This window comes from Phyllopteryx taeniolatus, chromosome 1, assembly GCF_024500385.1.
Source record: "Phyllopteryx taeniolatus isolate TA_2022b chromosome 1, UOR_Ptae_1.2, whole genome shotgun sequence".
Classification (NCBI taxonomy): Eukaryota; Metazoa; Chordata; class Actinopteri; order Syngnathiformes; family Syngnathidae; genus Phyllopteryx; species Phyllopteryx taeniolatus.
The window spans coordinates 41,717,750-41,737,187 of NC_084502.1; the positions used below are offsets into that span (position 1 = coordinate 41,717,750).

The 19,438-nt window shown below is 42.6% G+C and overlaps 1 protein-coding gene across 6 annotated transcripts in view; it reads right to left on the minus strand.

Annotated features, from left to right (window-relative positions):
* syt2a (synaptotagmin IIa) overlaps window positions 1-19,438 on the minus strand; it is a 97,184-nt gene that overhangs the window by 39,986 nt on the left and 37,760 nt on the right. Inside the window, exons 1-2 of one of the 6 annotated variants that reach the window (XM_061796165.1) lie at window positions 10,072-11,179; window positions 4,149-4,264 (exon numbers count right to left, since the gene is read on the minus strand). The exons of 4 other annotated variants lie outside the window; for them this stretch is intronic. The gene's annotated coding sequence lies outside the window, so the exon portion shown is untranslated. Of the gene's footprint in view, window positions 1-4,148; window positions 4,265-9,457; window positions 9,614-10,071; window positions 11,180-19,438 lie in introns of those variants that run through there. One more of the 6 variants, XM_061796135.1, reaches the window with a different exon arrangement.

Sequence of the window (19,438 nt, forward strand, 5' to 3'; positions counted from 1 at the left end):
TTTTAAACTGGCATTATATTAATGCTCCAGCAAAGACAGATTTTTGCAAGCTATTCAACTGTAGTTACAAACTTCTCCCTCTTTTGTTGATTCAATAGAGATAGCCAAGAACTGACAAAAGCTTTGGCAAATTCGAAATAGCACATGGTGCAAATCCTGTGCCAGAGTCAGTTTCTGGAGCTGAGCAAAAAAAAAAAGAAAGAAAGAAAAGAAAAGTCTTCTGCTTTCACACTACAATAATTACTGCAATGTGACAAATTAAACCTTGAAAATTATGTTGACAGTAAACACTTTTAGTTTTAACAAAGCCAAAACTTGGATGTTGAAGCATCATCATTGCATCTAAACGATTAACACCCCACAGGTATGTTTAGCTGTTTATTTATGTATTTATTTTGCGAAGCCACCACAAAAGAGTACATGTGACGGCACAGAGGTAAAAGACCCCAAAATAAAAATGTATACTGACGTAGGATAGCATATGGAGGCTCAGCAAAATATGAGTAAAATAATTAATCATTATATCATTGTAATTACATATGCAAATTCATTTTAATAATCACATAATTTATACTTGTATGACAGTAAAGATTGTAACTTAAAATATTTTTATATTATTTATAAAAGTTTGAGTGTGTGAGCCCAATTCACTGATCGTGTTTGACTCTGGAGCACTGGATAGTTACCTGCATCCCTCTGATTTAATGAGATTTAATTTATTAAACTTATTCTGCATGGAAATTTGTGTGTCAACATCTCACTATTCTCTCTGCAATGGGTTATTTGGTACAAATAAATATCTACAGTATATTTGTTTGTTTGAAAAGCTGGTGGTATTCAAAATAATTTGGGATTTGTGTTGCTTGTACAAATTCCAAAACTTTCAAGAACCTCACTTCTATTTGTAGAAATCTAATTTCTCCCATTTATTGGTGGCATTTTATCGAATATGAACATGTTGATTTTTTTTTATGGCTGTACTATTTGAAATTTATTGCGCTTTGGACAAACATGTTATGTTACTAGAAACTTGAAATATTATTATGAACTGATGAAATTACTAAAGATTTAGTCTTGAATCTAACAAATGTTATTGCTAGGGTATATTGATGTGATTCACTGTAAGGTAGTGGATCCTACTTGAAACAAACAATCCACATTGGGTTGTTTTCCCAGCTGATGGAAACCAAGAGGAGATCCGTACTACAACATAACAATATGCTAAGTTTCTTGTTCACTTTGCAACTGATCTGCAAAGATGCTTATGCAACCACTCGAGTGAGGAATCTACTTGGGCATCATGCCTCCAAGCTTCCTTCAGGGTTACAGATATATATTCAAGATGCAGGCACATAAAACAAAACAAAAAAGAACAACAATCTACAAGAAAAGATTGCGAGCATGATTCAGTGTGGCAGCTGTGTCAACATATTGCAATTAGTTCAGGAAACCCTGCCAGTGCCAGCACTGATCTGGGGGCAGCAGCCGAGATAAGGATGTCATAAAGGTGCGTTGCATAGCACCTCACTGGAGAGAGTTAGAGGATTGCCTCACCTCGTATATCTTGCTGTGTGCTGACCTGAAGGGTGGTCCGGAGAGGCTTATTTACAAACGTGCTTGTGCAGATAAAACAATGCTTACTCTCACCTGCAGCTCAATGTGACTCAGCTATTATCAGGAGGGATTCTTGAAAAGGGGTATGGGAGGGGCCAGGGTTTGAATGCTGAATGAGGAGATGTTGGGATCATTTACAGCCAGTTGCCATACATCCTCCCTCTGGCCCTCAGTGCGACCCCTCTCTCTGTTTCCTGATAGGGCGATTAATCATTTTGTCACTGATGTAGTGAATCAATCTGCATGTAAAACTGCGGGAGAAATGTGAGCGAGTACAGGGACACTGCAGCAATGGAGATAGGCCGCATGCAGAACCAAAATATACAAAGAGTGACCCATGAAAGTCTTAAGCGACAGTGACATGTTGGTGAAAAACCCAAGATTTATCCATCCATCCATTTTCTTTACCGCTTCTCCTCACTAGGGTCGCGGGCTGCTGGAGCCTATCCCAGCTATCTTCGGGCGGGAGGCGAGGTACACCCTGAACTGGTCGCCAGCCAATCGCAGGGCACATAGAAACAAACAACCATTCGCACTCACATTCTCACCTATGGGCAGTTTAGAGTCTTCAGTCAACCTACCACGCATGTTTTTGGGATGTGGGAGGAAACCAGAGTGCCTGGAGAAAACCCACCCAAGCATGGGGAGAACATGCAAACTCCACACAGGCGGGGCCGGGATTCAAATCCCGGTCCCCAGAACTGTGAGGCAAATGTGCTAAGCAGTCGTCCACAGTGCCGGCACCCATGATTTAATTAAAAAAATACTGTCAGACTTAAAATTAGCTAAGATGAAATATAACTTTTCAAGCTCACACATTTAAAAAAAAAATGACATCCCTTTTTCTTAATACCGTATCAAGTTTATGGGGGGTACTATTTTTGGTCTTGAGCAGTTGCCAGACAACAAGTGGAGATGACAGGAATTTTAAGTTGTTTTGAAACTTTTTGTAAAGCCAATCCAAAAAGTGAACAAGTTAACCAAGAGGCACTGCTTCATGGAGGCAGGTTTGGTTGCCATTGTTAATTGGCTTCTTAATATTTAACTAAAATGTATTGCTGTATATACAGTGTACACCTACCCTGTATGGAAGCTGAATTTGTGGAAACACAAGTACAGTACGGTAATGTCACAAATTCATCTTGCCGAGCTTCATAACTATGCTGATACAATAAGGGGACCAATCAACATCCCTTATGAACACAAAGGCCTTTATATTGTGCTTATTTCAACATCAAAGGCCAACCACATACCAACCGACACGGCTGAACGCAACTGAATCATGAACAAATTACAGTCGGCAACTCACACACGCACACCTGCCGATTGACCCTCACACACATACCCACTTACTGCAACAGAAAAACTGCTATCGCTGGTGTTCTTATCAGTAGACAGCATCTGAGGTGCCACAAATACAGTGGTGCGTTGAGATACAAGTTTTATTTGTTCCGTAACTTCATAACTCTAAACACTCGTATCTCATCATCTTTCCCCATTGAAATGAATGGAAATGCCATTAATCTGTTCCAGCCTCCCCAAAAAGGTTTTTGTCACACTTTCTCCTTCAGTACACATTGTGCTGCTCATTCTGGTGTGTGCGCCTAGGCATTATGAGATAAACATACAAAATACAGCTAATGTACGTGAAACTCAGCTCCTCTCTCGGATTCTCAGCACGACAGTAATATTAGTCGTTTTTCGCAGAAGATAAATATATATGGCTGTGAGTATTGATACATTATCTGTCTACATGTGTTGCTAGACCGTTTGTGTTCAGTTATTGTTGCTTATAGCGTAACAACACCGCCATATAGAGTCTAATTGTTAGCCCGTGTGCCCATGATGTTTTCCATTTTATGTTAGCATTAAGCAAGCAGAGGCTATGTAGTTGAATTGCATACAAACGTTTGTACACAACTTTTTTTATGTTTAGTTTGTCAGTAACCTTCACCTGAGAGTGGCAATGATTTTTTGACGATTATTTACTAATGTTATCTGCCAAACTGCTGCTTGCTGTTAAATGAGTTGAGTCAATTGCAACCATACAACGCTTGTATCTCAAGTTTGTTCTCACAAGTCAAAGCAAAGAATTGGCCGATCGACGGCTCCTATCTGGAAGAGCTCGCAAGTCGGTTTCCTCGTGTCTCAGGACACCACTGTATTGTACTGTATTATTTTTCATTGAACAACAAACAACATGGAGTGACTGTCAGGGAAGAGGTGGATTGTCCTGGCCACTGCAGCTATATTATAATAATACAAAGAGAGGAAACGGGTGAGAAATAAAGGAGCGGGTGTGGATATTAAGGCTGTTTGCAATTATCGCCACATTTAGTGACAGAACTCATGCATTTTGACAACAGACACACTCCACCCTCCATATATATATACACATATATTAATGCAGCCCTATGGAGTGTACAAGCTAGTGCAAAATTGTAGGCCAGTCCCAAGCTCGTATAAATGCAGAGGGTTGCATCAGGAAGGGCTTTACCAAACAAATATGAGTGTTCATCCAAAGAATTCCATACCGGATCGATTGTGGCTCGGGTTAACAACGTCCACCACTGGCACCATTAAGCTAGAGGGCGCCGGTGGAAATTCAGCTACTGTGGGTCGAAGACGAAGGAGTGGTGGAAAGCGGGTTCTGAGGCAGAAAGAGAATAGGAAAGCACAGAGCCCAGAACTGAATGTGGGGATTCTGAATGTTGGGACTATTACAGGAAAAGATCACGAGTTGGTTGACATGATGATTAAGAGAAAGGTTGATATAGTGTGTGTCCAGGAAAGCAGGTGGAAAGGCAGTAAGACTAGAAGTTTACGGGCAGGGTTCAAATTATTTTAGCATGGTGTAGATGGGAAGAGAAATGGAGTAAGGGTTATTATAACGGAAGAGTTAGCTAAGAATGTCTTGGAGGTGAAATGAGTGTCAGATCGAGGGATGAGGCTGGAACTTGAAATTGAGGGTGTTATGTATAATTGATTAGTGGCTATGGCCCACAGGTAAGATGTGACCTAGAGGTGAAAGAGAAGTTCTGGAAGGAGCTAGACGAAGTAGTTCTGAGCATCCCAGACAGAGAGAGAGTCGTGATTGGTGCAGATTGTAATGGACATGTTGGTGAAGGAAACAGGGGTGATGAAGAAGTGATGGGTAAGTTTGGCATCCAAGAGTGATCATGGGGCGGGCGCCAGGCCGGGTGCTGGCACACCTTTGCTGGTTTCTGTTCTGGTTGCCCCCCCCCCCCCCCCTTCTCTGCCCTGACAGTCCTCCAGTTTTAATGCATCATTCACCCATCTGTGCGGGGAGGTCAGTATCGGGCTGGGGAGGACACTCGGCCAGGTGTCCGGCACTCCCGCCTGCTCTCTGGCCATGCTTTTCCCCCACGGATTTTTAATGCACCACATACTGTACATTCGCACATCCTTTGGGGAGCTGGTTGGCTGCACTAATCACAACTCTCTCTCTGTCTGGGATGCTCAGAACTAATTCTGTTTGTACCCTGTTTGGGTATTGTCTCCACTTGTTCTCGTCAACCCTCTATCTTGTTTCAACCAATCAGCTCCCTCCAGCCACTTGTGTCTTGTCCAGGTGTTCCTCATTGCCTCGTCAGTTTGCTTATATTTAGTTTTCTGGTTTCTTTCAGTCCTTGTTGTTTTATTGTTGGTGTCGATTGTAGTCTGTTATTTCATGTCATGTTTCCTAGTCCTGTCATGTTATTGTCATGGTGTGTTCTTTGTCTGTAGTGTTCCTTTGTCACTTTTGATTTAGATTTTTGGACTTTGTTAATTTAGCATTTAGCTCCATGATCTTTGTTTGCCTTTTGTTTTGGAAATTAAAATATATTTTTTGAGACTCCTGTATTCCTGCCTTGCCTCCCTGCTTTCTTGCACTTGGGTCCTCCGCCTTCTTGCCTCCAACACCACAAAAAACCCAATCCTGACAAGCGGCCTACGAAGCAGCGGACTCGCACAGCAGCGTAAGTCAACGGAGGAGCAAGCGGAGGTGGTTTAATCGGACGCAAAAATGCGGTTGTCTGGGTGGATTAAAAACTAAGTTAAAACGCAACCCCTACAGAGCGTCGCCCCTATCCATGTTCCTCTCCAGTGTTCGCTGACTGGACAATAAATTAGATCATCTACAAATGGAACTAATATCAAAACACTGGGGTGGGATTTAAAAAAATAAATTAATTAATTGGAGCCTTTGTAATTATGTAATCTTGATTAAATAATTGTTTTGTCCTAAAAAGCAAGATCGATTAATTTAAATGGATTTTAGTGGACGACCGAATCAAATAATAGACACACAGGAATATTGTTAACTAATATTGAAAAAATGCATTCAACTTATTGCAGTAAAAACAGGAGAAAAACTGAGAGAAAATATCCTTGGCCAAAATTAAACAGAGCTGAAGTTAAAGTGCCATTTTAGGACTTTTTTTTTTTTTTTTTTTTAAAGAACAGAATTGCTTTTAAATGGTTTCTGCGTGAAAGATCACAAGTGCTTCGTTGGTATGAAAACCACTTTTTGCACAATTTGCACAAAACCACACTCACCAAGGCTTCCATTGGGTAGTTATTTATTTATTTATTTATTTATTTTTATGAAATTTGCGGCGGCACGGTGGCCGACTGGTTAGAGCGTCAGCCTCACAGTTGTGAGGCCCAGGGTTAAATCCCCTGTCCCACCTGTGTGGAGGTTGCATGTTCTCCCCGTGCCTGCGTGGGTTTTCTCCGGGCACTCCGGTTTCCTCCCAAAAACATGCATGAATTGGAGACTCTAAATTGCCCGTAGGTGTGAATGTGAGTGCGAATGGTTGTTTGTTTGTATGTGCCCTGCGATTGGCTGGCAACCAGTTCAGGGTGTACCCCGCCTCCTGCCCGATGATAGCTGGGATAGGCTCCAGCACGCCCGCGACCCTAGTGAGGAGAAGCGGCTCAGAAAATGGATGGATGGATAGATGAAATTTGCCTACCACCTGTCGTAGCAACGTTGTTTCATCCAATCCCTTCATTTTGGTAACCTCGCTCTGACGTGTGCGTCAGGGTAATCGGTTTACCAGGAAATTGTTCACTGACAAAGGTTCTGTGTTGTTTGCAACACAAACTGTGATTAAAATGCTATAATTGTTTTCATTAATTTTGTTGTCAATAATTAATTGAAATTATTACATTGAAGTTGAGGGTGGACGACTGGTTAGAGCGTCTGCCTCACAGTTCTGAGGACCGGGGTTCAATCCCCGGCCCCACCTGTGTGGAGTTTGCATGTTCTCTCCCGTGTCTGCGTGGGTTTTCTCCGGGCACTCCGGTTTCCTCCCACATCCCTAAAACATGCATGCTAGGTTGATTGAAGACTCTAAATTGCCCATAGGTTTGAATGTGAGTGTGAATGGTTGTTTGTTTATGTGTGCCCTGCGATTGGCTGGAAACCAGTTCAGGGTGTACCCCGCCTCCTGCCCGATGATAGCTGGGCTAGGCTCCGGCACTCCCGCGACCCTTGTGAGGATAAGCGGCTCAGAAAATGGATGGATGGATTGATGGATAGTATAATACAATGGAACGGTGAATGACTGGTTAGCCCATCTCACAATTCTGAGGAGCGGGGTTCAAATCCCGGCCTTGCCTGTGTGAAGTTTGCATGTTCTCCCCGTGCCTGCGTGGGTTTTATCCGGTTACTCGGGTTTCCTCACAAATCCCAAAAACATGCATGGTAGGTTGATTAAAGACTCTAAATTGCCCCTAGGTGTCAATGTGAGTGCAAATGGTTGTTTGTCTATACGGTATGTGCCCTGCGATTGGCTGGCGACCAGTTCAGGGTGTACCCCACCTCTCGCCCGAAGATAGCTGAGATAGGCTTCAGCACACCCGAGTATGTAAACTTATGAGCACAACTGTACATATATGCAGTCCTACGTACCCCTGTCATATTGGAATGAAAGTTTACAGCTTTTTCATAACCTCTAGATGGCGGCATACATTTATCAAATGGGAAAGTTTTTTTTTCATTTTTCCCTATACTTATGTATAATGCGCACCATTGATTTCACATTTTTGGGAGAGAAAACAATGCGCATTATACGAGAGAAATTATGGTACTTGTTAATCTGCATTGTGGCCCTGATATTTCTTTAGACCTTCATGTTCATTCACTGTGTATTATTATTTTGAAATGTTTGCCCTAATCCAAACAGTTTTTAATCATCCTTCCCAGATTGTTTTTTTTTTTTTAAATTAACTCTTGCATGAGACAAGCCATCAGGCATGTCTGGTTAGTGTTATGCTGTGCCTGACAATTTCCTCCTCATGAAGCTGAAAAATAGCTCACAAATTGTCCCATAGAAGACAAACTTTGATTTTTGAATACTATTTTTGTTCTGAAGATGAAACAGCTGAGATTGCACCATCAGCACAGTCAGGAGGCTTGTGCCTGGTGACACATCTGACAGTTTAACACCGAAGCGCCTTTGCATTGTCAGCAACAAGCCACCACACAGGTAAGGGCAAAAACAGAAGTCATTTGGACAAGTGGCTCCAACACAGCTCAAACACCCAAACAATACAGAGAATATCGAATAATTTAGCATGTGCTTCTATTCTTTCTTATTCTCTGAGAAGACCAAGCATTTGGGCTCCAGCTGACTTCTCAGCGGGAGCCAATTGAAAAGAGAACTAAGAATGGTAAACTTCAAAGCATCCTCATTTTTCTGGGTTTGCATGAGAGACTCAGAGAGTATTTGTCTGTGCGACAGCCACAGGATGCGGCAGCCTGCAGTTCACACTTAATGAGCCTGCCTGAATGTTTTAGAGCCAGGAAGCTCAGCATCAAATGGCCCTCTGCTCCTTGCTACTGCAGAGGTAAACTTATGCTGTCCCCACTAAAAATATGATCCTCTGCGCGATTGTTTACTATGTTTCAGAAAGTTGAGTGTGACCACTCCAGATACGGGCCATTGACTGCCTCTGATCACACACAAAACATTCTGGGGACAGACCAAACTTAGATTAATCTGTATTTGAAGATGTTACGTCAGGGCAAAACTAAGTTACAGTATTATTCTCTTTGAAGAGACTGAAAATGAGCCCACATTTGCCTCACAACCACACACATTTAGTTTCAATAAGACAACCTAGTTATTTATAGCAATTGAGATTAAAGTAGCAATGAATTTGAATTTAATTCACTATCTCTTCACAATCTCTTCTAATGACAGGCCTAATGTGGAATTACAAGCAGCCCAAGATAGGCTTTGTCCTTGGTAGTGTCACCTCAGTGCTGCCAGTGTTATATGTCCCGTGCGAGACAGTGGGGGGGGGGGGGGGGGGGGGGGGGGGGAAGAGCATCTTGCAGCACTTTTTGAAATCCCACCTCTCGTTCGCCCCTCTTCAGCACAACTGTCGCCTCCTGACGACTTAGAAGAATTAAGAGCACATTTCCTCCTGTATGTTTTCCTTCATAATGGCAAAATACAGGAGGGAGGAATTATTTTGGTGTCAGTTCTTTTGGCTCCACTTGTGTTGTTTCGCACTGATCAAGGAGATTTTGTGAAAGAGACCATAATTCTCTTCGTCCCAAGCAAAACATCTATCCACTCTTGTGGACACTCTTCGGGAAAGAGGTGTGTCATCCACCGAGTGTGGTAAACCACATTGAGACCTCAATCACTATTCCTTTCCTTGAGTAAAGTTTGCACCACATGCATGGGGAAGAAACTTTTACACAATAAAGTAGAAAATGTCGTCCCCCAACAAGCAGAAGCCTTAAACGCCTACAACTCTGTCAGACTCCTCAGAGAGGAAGTGTTAACGCAATGCTAAGAAGAGAATTAAAACACACCCTTACCAGCAATACTGTGATTCCGTAATCCTGTTCTCCACAACAGGCTATCCCATTCACCAAAGAGGCACTTAGGGTTAATGATACAGTGATCGCTCTCCCATCAGTACCAGCAACTGCAGTCCTCTTCACACTGTTTCCGCTGCACCACTACATGCCCCCCCACCCCCAGCCCTCTTCACACACAGTCTTCTGACTACACCCACCTCTGTTTCTTTTGTCCCCTCCTCCTCTTTCTATCTCTTTCATGGATCCCCCACCCCCAACCCTCCTCTCTACTTCCCCCTCTCCCTCCCCCGTGCTCTCTTTCCATCCCTCCCTCCACTCCAGTGCTCGGTACTCAGCTGATTTGTGATGCTACTCACAAGGTGCTGTATGCAGCACTCTGCGTCCCAGTCCACTGCATGCAGGCAACCCGAACACATCCACATGCATTACAACCCGAGTGGTTTACTTGCTCTAACGTCATCGCTGCTGTGAGAGCTGATGCATCAGGCATAAACACACAAGCAGTTGCAAAGAGGTTAAAAAACAAAACAAAACATAAAACATATTGAAGATGAGACCTGGAGATAAGAGGATGAAGATGAGAAGAAGACATTCATTTGCTGACTGCTTACCACAGAATCCGTTGGCTGCGTCCTGTCTTAATACATTTATCTGTATTGTGTGTTTGGACATGCACCACTTCCACTGTCATCAGAGTTTCAACTCACAAACACAGCACAAATATAAACAGGTTAAATCGTGCATATTAAAAAAACAGTTTTTATATGGATATATTTAAACAACAAGCTCACATTATGGTAATTTTCTCTGACTTCAAAAAGTAAAAGCTTTAGGATCTGACGTTTAGGCTTGAAAATCCTAAAATCTTAAGGCTCAAGCTGCACAATCACCAAAAGGCCATTCAAACTCACTTGCTCAAACTGTCTTTTTTTCTATTACAGTGGATAGGACATGTGACTGTATAAATCTGCTGGCTTAATTGCAAGACGTGACATACTCATTAGCTTAACACCAATGCAGAGCCACTTTGGAGCCCTTTGGGTGGAACAGTGTGTCATAGAGAATTAAAATTGTCCCTTAAGTAAATCACCTTGCTTATTGGCCAGAAATGGGCACTTGGACCAGAAATCAATAAAATAACAATCACTTAGAATGAAAAAGCAGTGAGACACGGTGAGGCAGCGTTTTGTAGTTTCCAAACATATAACTGCAGACAGAGGAACCTCATTTGCATTTCTCAGTCCAGGGGCTAGGTATTAAAAAGAGATGGTTAGGTTTGATAAAAAGGTTGGCTGAAGCATTTACATTCATGTTAACACTGTCATACTGTATGTGCAGCTTTGGTACTAATAATAATATTAATATTCTTGTGACAGCCTTCCCAAAGCGGTACCAATAAGTGAACAACTACCAGTATTATCAAGTTGATTTATTTAACTTAATAAGGGGACTGAAAATTAACTTCATAAATGATTTACTACTTTATAAATTTTTTTCACTTCATTTGTTACACAGGAAACATAATGTATGGTGTTGTTTTTAATTATACATTTTCTTCCATTGCTAATCTCCTAAACTATGCAGGAAAGCTCTTGATTCATTATAAAACTCAAATATAATATTCAGCAGGTAGAGGAACCGGAACAGAACCGGCGGAATTCTTTTTGCCCTCATCCATTTTCTATAGCGCTTGTCCTCATTAGGGTCGCAGATGAGCTGGAGCATAACTGAACTGACTTTGGGTGAAAGATGTGTCACACCCCGGATTGGTTGCCAGCCAATCGCAGAGCACACATACAGAAAGAAAAAAACATTCACACCTACAGTATATACAATTTTGAGTCTAATTAACATGCATGTTTTTTGAAAGGAGGAGGAATCTGGAGGACCCAAAGAAAACTCACACGAGCACAGGGAGAACATGTAAACTCCACACTGGAAAACCGAAGCCAAGATTCAAACCCTCAGCTTCAGATCTGTGAGGCACCACGAGGCTACTGTCTATTTCCTGATCACAGCAAATAAAAAGACAAAAAAGGCCAGACAGGAGACAAGTTTATTTTAAATTTTTAACAATATATATATATATATATATATAGCGGCACGGTGGACGACTGGTTAGAGCGTCAGCCTCACAGTTCTGAGGACTGGGGTTCAATCCCCGGCCCCGCCTGTGTGGAGTTTGCATGTTCTCCCCGTGCCTGCGTGGATTTTCTCCGGGCACTCCGGTTTCTTCCCACATCCCAAAAACATGCATGGTAGGTTAATTGAAAAACTCTAAATTGCCCGTAGGTGTGACTGTGAGTGTGAATGGTTGTTTGTTTGTATGTGCCCTGCGATTGGCTGGCAACCAGTTCAGGGTGTACCCTGCCTCCTGCCCAATGATAGCTGGGATAGGCTCCAGCACGCCCGCGACCCTAGTGAGGATGGATGGATGGATGGATACATATATATATATATATATAGGATTTATTTATTTTTTAACAATGTCCAGCCCGCAGGCTAGAAAATGTAATAAATAGTTAACTTTCCCTTTGTCTTAGTTGTGTGCATCTACAAAACAAACACCTTTCTGCCAGCCGCTTGCTGCTTTGTGAGCGGCGCAGTGGTGTTACCACAACAATGAAAATTTATCGAGTCCGGAAAAAACACCTGTGTCCATTGTATGGAAAAATAACCCGCCCTACTCTGCCTCTGATTGGCTAGCACCAAGACAGGATTAGTACTTTTGATTTGCTGTGTGTGGAAGATACACACAGAGGATACACATCAAACGAGATCCCTGTGTGTGTGTGTGTGTGTGTGTGTGTGTGTGTGTTTGTGTGTGCGTGTGTGTGTGTGTGTGTATGTATATATATATCCATCCATTTCCTTCACCGCTTATCCTCACTAGGGTCGCGGCGGTGCTGGAGCCTATCCCAGCTATCTTCGGGCGGGAGGCAGGGTACACCCTGAACCGGTCGCCAGCCAATCCCAGGGCACATAGAAACAAACAACCATTCGCACTCACAATCACACCTACGGGCAATTTAGAGTCTTCAGTTAACCTACCATGCATGTTTTTGGGATATGGGAGGAAACCGGAGTGTCCGGAGAAAACCCACCCAGGCACGGGGAGAATGGCTTTTTTATATATACAACCCCAATTCCAATGAAGTTGTTAAATATAAATAAAAACAGAATAGGAGCGTCCCTGAATTGCGCAGTCATTCACAAGAAAAGATGGGGTGAGGTTCACCTCTTTGTGAACACGTGCGTGAGAAAATAGTCGAACAGTTTAAGGACAATTTTCCTCAACGTACAATTACAAGGAATTTAGGGATTTCATCATCTACGGTCCATAATAGCATCAAAAGGTTCAGAGAATCTGGAGAACTCACAGCATGTAAGTGACAAGGCCGAAAACCAACATTGAATGCCCGTGACCTTCGATCCCTCAGGCGGCACTGCATCAAAAACCAACATCAATATGTAAAGGATATCACCACATGGGCTCAGGAACACTTCAGAAAACCAATGTCATAAAATAAAGTTCGGCGCTACATCCATAGGTGCAACTTGAAACTACTATGCAAAGCAAAAGCCATTTATCAACAACACCCAGAAACGCCGCAAGCTTCTCTGGGCCCGAGTTCTTCTAAGATGGACTGATGCAAAGTGGAAAAGTGTTCTGTGGTCCGACGAGTCCACATTTCAAATTGTTTTTGGAAATTGCGGACGTCGTGTCCTCCGGGCCAAAGAGGAAAAGAACCATCCGTACTGTTATGGGCGCAAAGTTCAAAAGCCGGCATCTGTGATGGTATGGGGCGGTGTTAGTGTAAGTTGTGTAAGTTAGGGTAACTTACACAACTGTAAAGGCACCATTAATGCTGAAAGGTACATACAGGTTTTGGAGAAACATATGCTGCCATCCAAGCAACGTCTTTTTCATGGACGCCCCTGTTTATTTCAGCAAGACAAAGAAAACAGTGTGGTTTCGAAGTAAAAGAGTGTGGGTACTAGATTGCCATGCCTGCAGTCCAGACCTGTCTCCCATTGAAAATGTATGGCGCATTATGAAGCGTAAAATACGACAACGGAGACCCCGGACTGTTGAACAGCTGAAGCTGTACATCAAGCAAGAATGGGAAAAATTTCCACCTACAAAACTTCAACAATTAGTGTCCTCAGTTCCCAAACGTTTATTGAAAGTTGTTAAAAGAAAAGGTGATGTAACACAGTGAGAGAGAGAGAGAGAGAGAGAGAGAGAGAGGCTGGCGACCAATTCAGGATGTACCCCGCCTCTCACCCAAAGATAGCTGGGATAGGCCCCAGCACGCCTGCGACCCTTGTGAGGATAAGCGGTTTGGAAAATGGATGGATGGATGGATATATATATATTCACAACGTTTTCAACGTGGATAATACTACTACTACGACTACTACTACCACTACTACTACTACTCCTACTACTATAATAATAATAATAATGACTCATCGACCCATATTAAACTCTAGGAATCAGGACAAATGAGTAGAGAGAGTAACAAGGGAATGACATCAACTGAAATTGTGACTCTACAGGATTTCACAGAATAAAGCCATTTGTGATGCAGTCCAGGAATCATATGGAACATAAAATACGAAACATTTCAGTCAAGGTGCATCATATACAGTACGACTTCTTGAACTTGAAATTTTATTTAGAAGAGTAATGATTAGAAAGTGGAGAGAGCCAAGGGATAATATCAGCCAAATTAACCTGTCCCAGATATTTTCAAGACTATATTAATATTAGTTTATTATTTAATTTCGATGAAATTTAGTAATATTTTTCTTCCATCATTTTAGTCACATATGCACCCAAAATATAATTTTTGCGACTTCAGAAGTATCTGGGAGCAAACAGTTGTGAGCCAAAGTCATGTCATTAGCCTCGATATTGATCAGTTATTAATTGTTTTCAATGTATCTTGAAGTGGAAGAATTCATAGACTTTCACTAAAGTCAATCAAAAAGACATACTTCAGCATCTGAGTCACAACAGAGTGATTTGACACTCGTAAAAAGAGACGGCATTCATGGATGCTTCCACCCACCAAGTAGCTGGCGATTGCAGCTACAAATTTGATTTTGATTACATTGTTAACTCCTCAAAGGGAAAATGTTCGCTGTAATTTTATGTTAATTTAAAATGATGGGCATGGCTGACTATGTGACGACACAGTGACCTTTTTTTGCATCCACTGTAAAATGTGTACGTATTTTTTTCTTTTTGTTGGCTGAAAAACTTCCTGTTTGTGTACTGTATTAAAAAAAAAAAAACAGGCTGAAATAACACTACAAATCTAACGGTGACTTTGAACTTTGAGCCAGCATTGTATTGTTATAAAATGTGCCCAAAAACGTTACAAAGCAATTTCTGTCTTCGTTAGCTGTTTGTGAAATCTTGTGCTCGTGCGCTACATTCGCTCACATCCACATCTACTGTGGGCTCAGCCCCCCCCCCCATCCATAAAACCTATTGACACCCTTGAGTGGGTTTAATGAGTAGGAGGATCAATTATGCACTTGTATCTGCAGACCTTGAAGGGCAACACGTGTAAATTGTGCAACTCAAAAGGTTGCCATGAAGCTGCCTTGACCGTCAATCACGCACCTTTGTCTTTATCATTATGCAAGAACCGCATTTCACTGGGCCACCACCATTTGCTCTGTCAATAGGTTCTAGAAACAAAGCTGACAGGATATTTAGAATTGAAGTCGGGATAAGATTGATGCACAAGTTCATACATTCTACACGATGGGTTTTCTTTAATCAATGTATTTCTAGTTTGCATAGCTGAATTACACAATTACTTTGTCAGTAATTAAAAGTATAATGATCTTCTTTTCCTTTCGGCTTGTCCCATTCAGTGTCACCACAGCGCATCATCCTTTTTCATGTAAGCCTATCTCCCGCATCCTCCTCTCGATCACCAACTGCCCTCATGTCTTCCCTCACGACATCCATCAACCTTCTCTTTGGTCTTCCTCAAGCTCTCTTACCTGGCAGCTCCATCCTCATCATAGTTCTACCAATATACTCACTATTTCTCCTGTGAATGTGTCCAAACTTTCGAAGTCCGCTCTCCATAACTTTGTCTCCAAAACATCTTACCTTGGCTGTCCCTCTGATGAGCACATTTCTAACCCTATCCAACCTAGTCACTCCTAGAGCGATCCTCAACAGCTTCATTTCCGCCACCTCCAGCTCTGCATCTTGTTGTCTCTTCAGTGCCACTGTCTCTATTCCGTACATCATGGCTAGCATCACCACTGTTTTATAAACTTTGCCCTTCATCCTAGCAGACTCTCTGTCACATAACACACCTGACACCTTCCTCCACCCGTTCCAACCTGCTTGGACCCGTTTCTTCATTTCCTGACCACACTCACCATTGCTCTGGACTGTTGACCCCAAGTATTTAAAGTCCTCCACCCTTGCTATTTCTTCTCCCTGTTGCCTCACTCTTCCTCCTCCGCCCCTCTCATATATGCCCATATAGTCTATCCTCTAATTTTCATTCATCTCCTTTCCAGTGCATGCCTCCATCTTTCTAACTGTTCCTCCACCTGCTCCCTGCTTTCACTGCAGACCATAATGTCATCTGCAAACATCATGGTCCACGGGGATTCCTGTCTAACCTCATCTGTCAGCCTATTCATCACCACTGCAAACAGGAAGGGGCTCAGCTCTCCACATCACCCTTGTTCTTAAAAATGGGCATCAGCACGCTTTTCGTCCATTCCTCAGGCTTCTTCTCACCCGCTACAATTCTGTTGCACAACCTGGTCCAAACTTCCACAGCCACCTCTTCTAGATGCTTCCATACTGCCACAGTTCTGTCATCAGGAACAACTGCCTTTCTATTTTTCATTCTCTTTCGTGCCTTTCTGTCATCATATGCCTCTTGTTTGGCCTTTGCCACCTCTACCTTTGCTCTACGTCGCATCTCAATGTATTCCTTTCTCCTCTCCTCAGTCCTCTCAGTGTCCCACTTCTTCTTAGCTACCCTCTTGTATGATTTCCTGTACTTTGAGGTTCCAAAGTGTACACCAAGTACTCTCCTGTCTGTCTCTCTGATCACTTTGGCTGTAGTGGTCCAGTCTTCTGGTAGCTCCTGCTGTCCACCGAGAGCCTGTGTCACCTATTTTCGAAAAGCCACACAACACTCTTCCTTTCTTAGCTTCCACCACATGGTTCTCTCCTCTGCCTTTGTCTTCTTAATCTTCCTCCCCACCGCCAGAGTCATCTTACACACCACCATCCTATGCTGTCTAGCCACACTCTGCCCTACCACTACCTTACAGTCAGTAACCTCCTTCAAATTACATTGTCTGCACAAGATGTAATCCACCTGCGTCCTTCTACCTCCGCTCTTGTAGGTCACCCTATGTTCCTGCCTCTTGTAGAAGAAAGTGTTCACTACAGCCATTTCCATCCTTTTTGCAAAGTCAACCAACATCTGTCCCTTCAAGTTCCTTTCCTGGATGCCAAACTTACCCCTCACTTCTTAATCACCCCTGTTTCCTTCACCAACATGTCCATTATATTAGACTACCATGAAATTAGTGTATTTATCTCTTGATTGTCTTAACTATAATGGCCTAAATTAAAAAATATTTTTTGAAAATAACACATTGTTGATCATACAGTGACTTTGGGTTCGTAACTACTCCAACTCACGAGTGTTTCCAAGCCTCGGAGTGCTAAAACGGCAAGAACCAGCCGCCTACAGAGCAGCGGACTTGCTTAGCAGCACAAGCCGACAGAGGAGCAAGCGGAGGCAGGTTGAGCTCAGGCCGAAGCGCGGATGTCACGGTGAACTGTGATCTATTAATTGTTTTTACTATTATGGTTTAAAATCTTCAATCATCAAAAAACAGAACTTCAGCCATGGGTGTTTCAGTATGCGAGACATTTGTCCATATAAAACCAAGGCGGCAAGTGTCTTTACTTTTAGTAAGCGAGTTACATGAAAATGACCCATACACACATGCACACACACACACACACAATTATTGCAAAGCCGTGGGCTGCCACATTAAAATGCCACTCTAAAAGGTGCAGTTTTATCACACAGCAAAATGCCACAGATGTGTTAGGTTTGCGCGAGCATGCAATTAGCATGTTGACTGCACCACAGCTGTTGCCTGTGCTCATTTCTCAACCATAAGCTGTCTTCAAAGGTATTTCAGAGAATTTGGCAGACAACACAACCACACCAGCCCAGGACCTCCACAATCAGCACATTTACCTTCAGGATTTTTTTAGACCTGCCCACCGGACTGCTGCTGCGACAATTGGTTTGCATAACAAAATAATTTCTGTACAAACTGTCAGAAAACATCTAGTTGAATCTGCATGTTCATCGTCCTCATCGGGGTCTCAGCCTGACTGCAGTTCGTCGTTGGAACTGGCTTGAGTGAGCAAATGATGACATTCAATAGTGTCTGGCATTTCATAGAAGTATTTTCTTTCTCGTTGAATCCCGGTTTTCACTGTACAGGGCAGATGGCAGACAGCGTGAATGGTGCCGTGTGGGTGAGCAGTCTGCTAATGGCAACGCTGCGGGTTGAGTGGCCCATAGTAGCGATGGGGTTATATTATGGGCAATGAACTTTTCATTAATTATATTTTGAATGCACAGAGATACCGCAACGAGATCTCGAGGCCCATTATTGTGCCATTCATCCAAGACAATCAACAGATGTTGCAGCATGGTAATGCACGTCCTCATGTTTCAATTCCTGGAAGCTGAAAACATTTCAGTTTTGGCATGGCCAGCACACTAACCGGATATGTCAACTACTGAGCATGTTTGGGATGCTCTGGATCGCCATACATGACAGTGTGTTCTAGTTCCTGCCAATAACCAGCAACTTTGCAAAGCCACTGAAGAGAAGTGGACCAACTTTCCACAAGCCACAATCAACAACCTGATCAACTCTATGCAAAGCTAATGTGTTGCACTGCGTGAGCCAAATGGTGGTCACACCAGATACTGACTGGTTTTCTCCCCCCTGCCAGACCATTACAATACAGTAAAACTGCACATTTTAGGATGGTCTTTTACTGTGGCCAGCTAAGACACAACTCTGTCACAACACAACGCAACACAATAATCATACTGTCCAAAACAGCATCTTGACATGCCACACCTGTGAGGTGGATGGATTACCTTGGCAAAGGAGAAGGACCTAACTAACACAGATTTGTGAACACATATTTGTGAACAATATCTGAGAGAAATATGCCTTTTGTCTACATAGAAAGTCTGAGTTCAGCTTATGGAAAATGGGAGCAAAAAACAAAAAGCTATGTTTATATTTTTGTTCAGTGTATGAAACCTAGTCAATCGGCTGTACGAGTTTGTGCACTTGCCTGCACATAGCAAAGATATTAGACTTTAGTTGACTGAACACATGCAGGCAGGTCTGTCCAGGAAAGATGATATTGATCCAAGCAACATCCAGCGCATGTTGGGTAAACCCAAATGGATCAGCAATAGCACATTTCTCAGGGGGAATAACCCTACCTCACAACAGCAATACTGTAAGTCATGACCAGTATGAAGGTTTACACTATAGAGTTATACCATTTTGATTCATACCTGATTTTGGAAATAGTCTTGTAATCATGAGCGTGATTTTCTTGTGTGAGCAGTAAGAGAAACTCCCGTTAAACTAAGCAGGCCAAGCCTCCAGAGGTTCAGAGCAAGTTAGAATACATATTTTATAAGGCATACGTGTTGTGAAGACTAATCGCGTGGCGCTCACATCAAATGGAAGCCACTGTAATGCCGTGACATTTGCTGTTGTACCAAACTTCACATGCAAAAGCAAATGTATGCACTGTGCTACTGTACGTTCGAACAGGCTCAATGTGCCTATGTCGCATAAAGAAATTGGAAATAGAATAAAGTACAAGGAATGGCAGAGAAAATAGATGTTTAT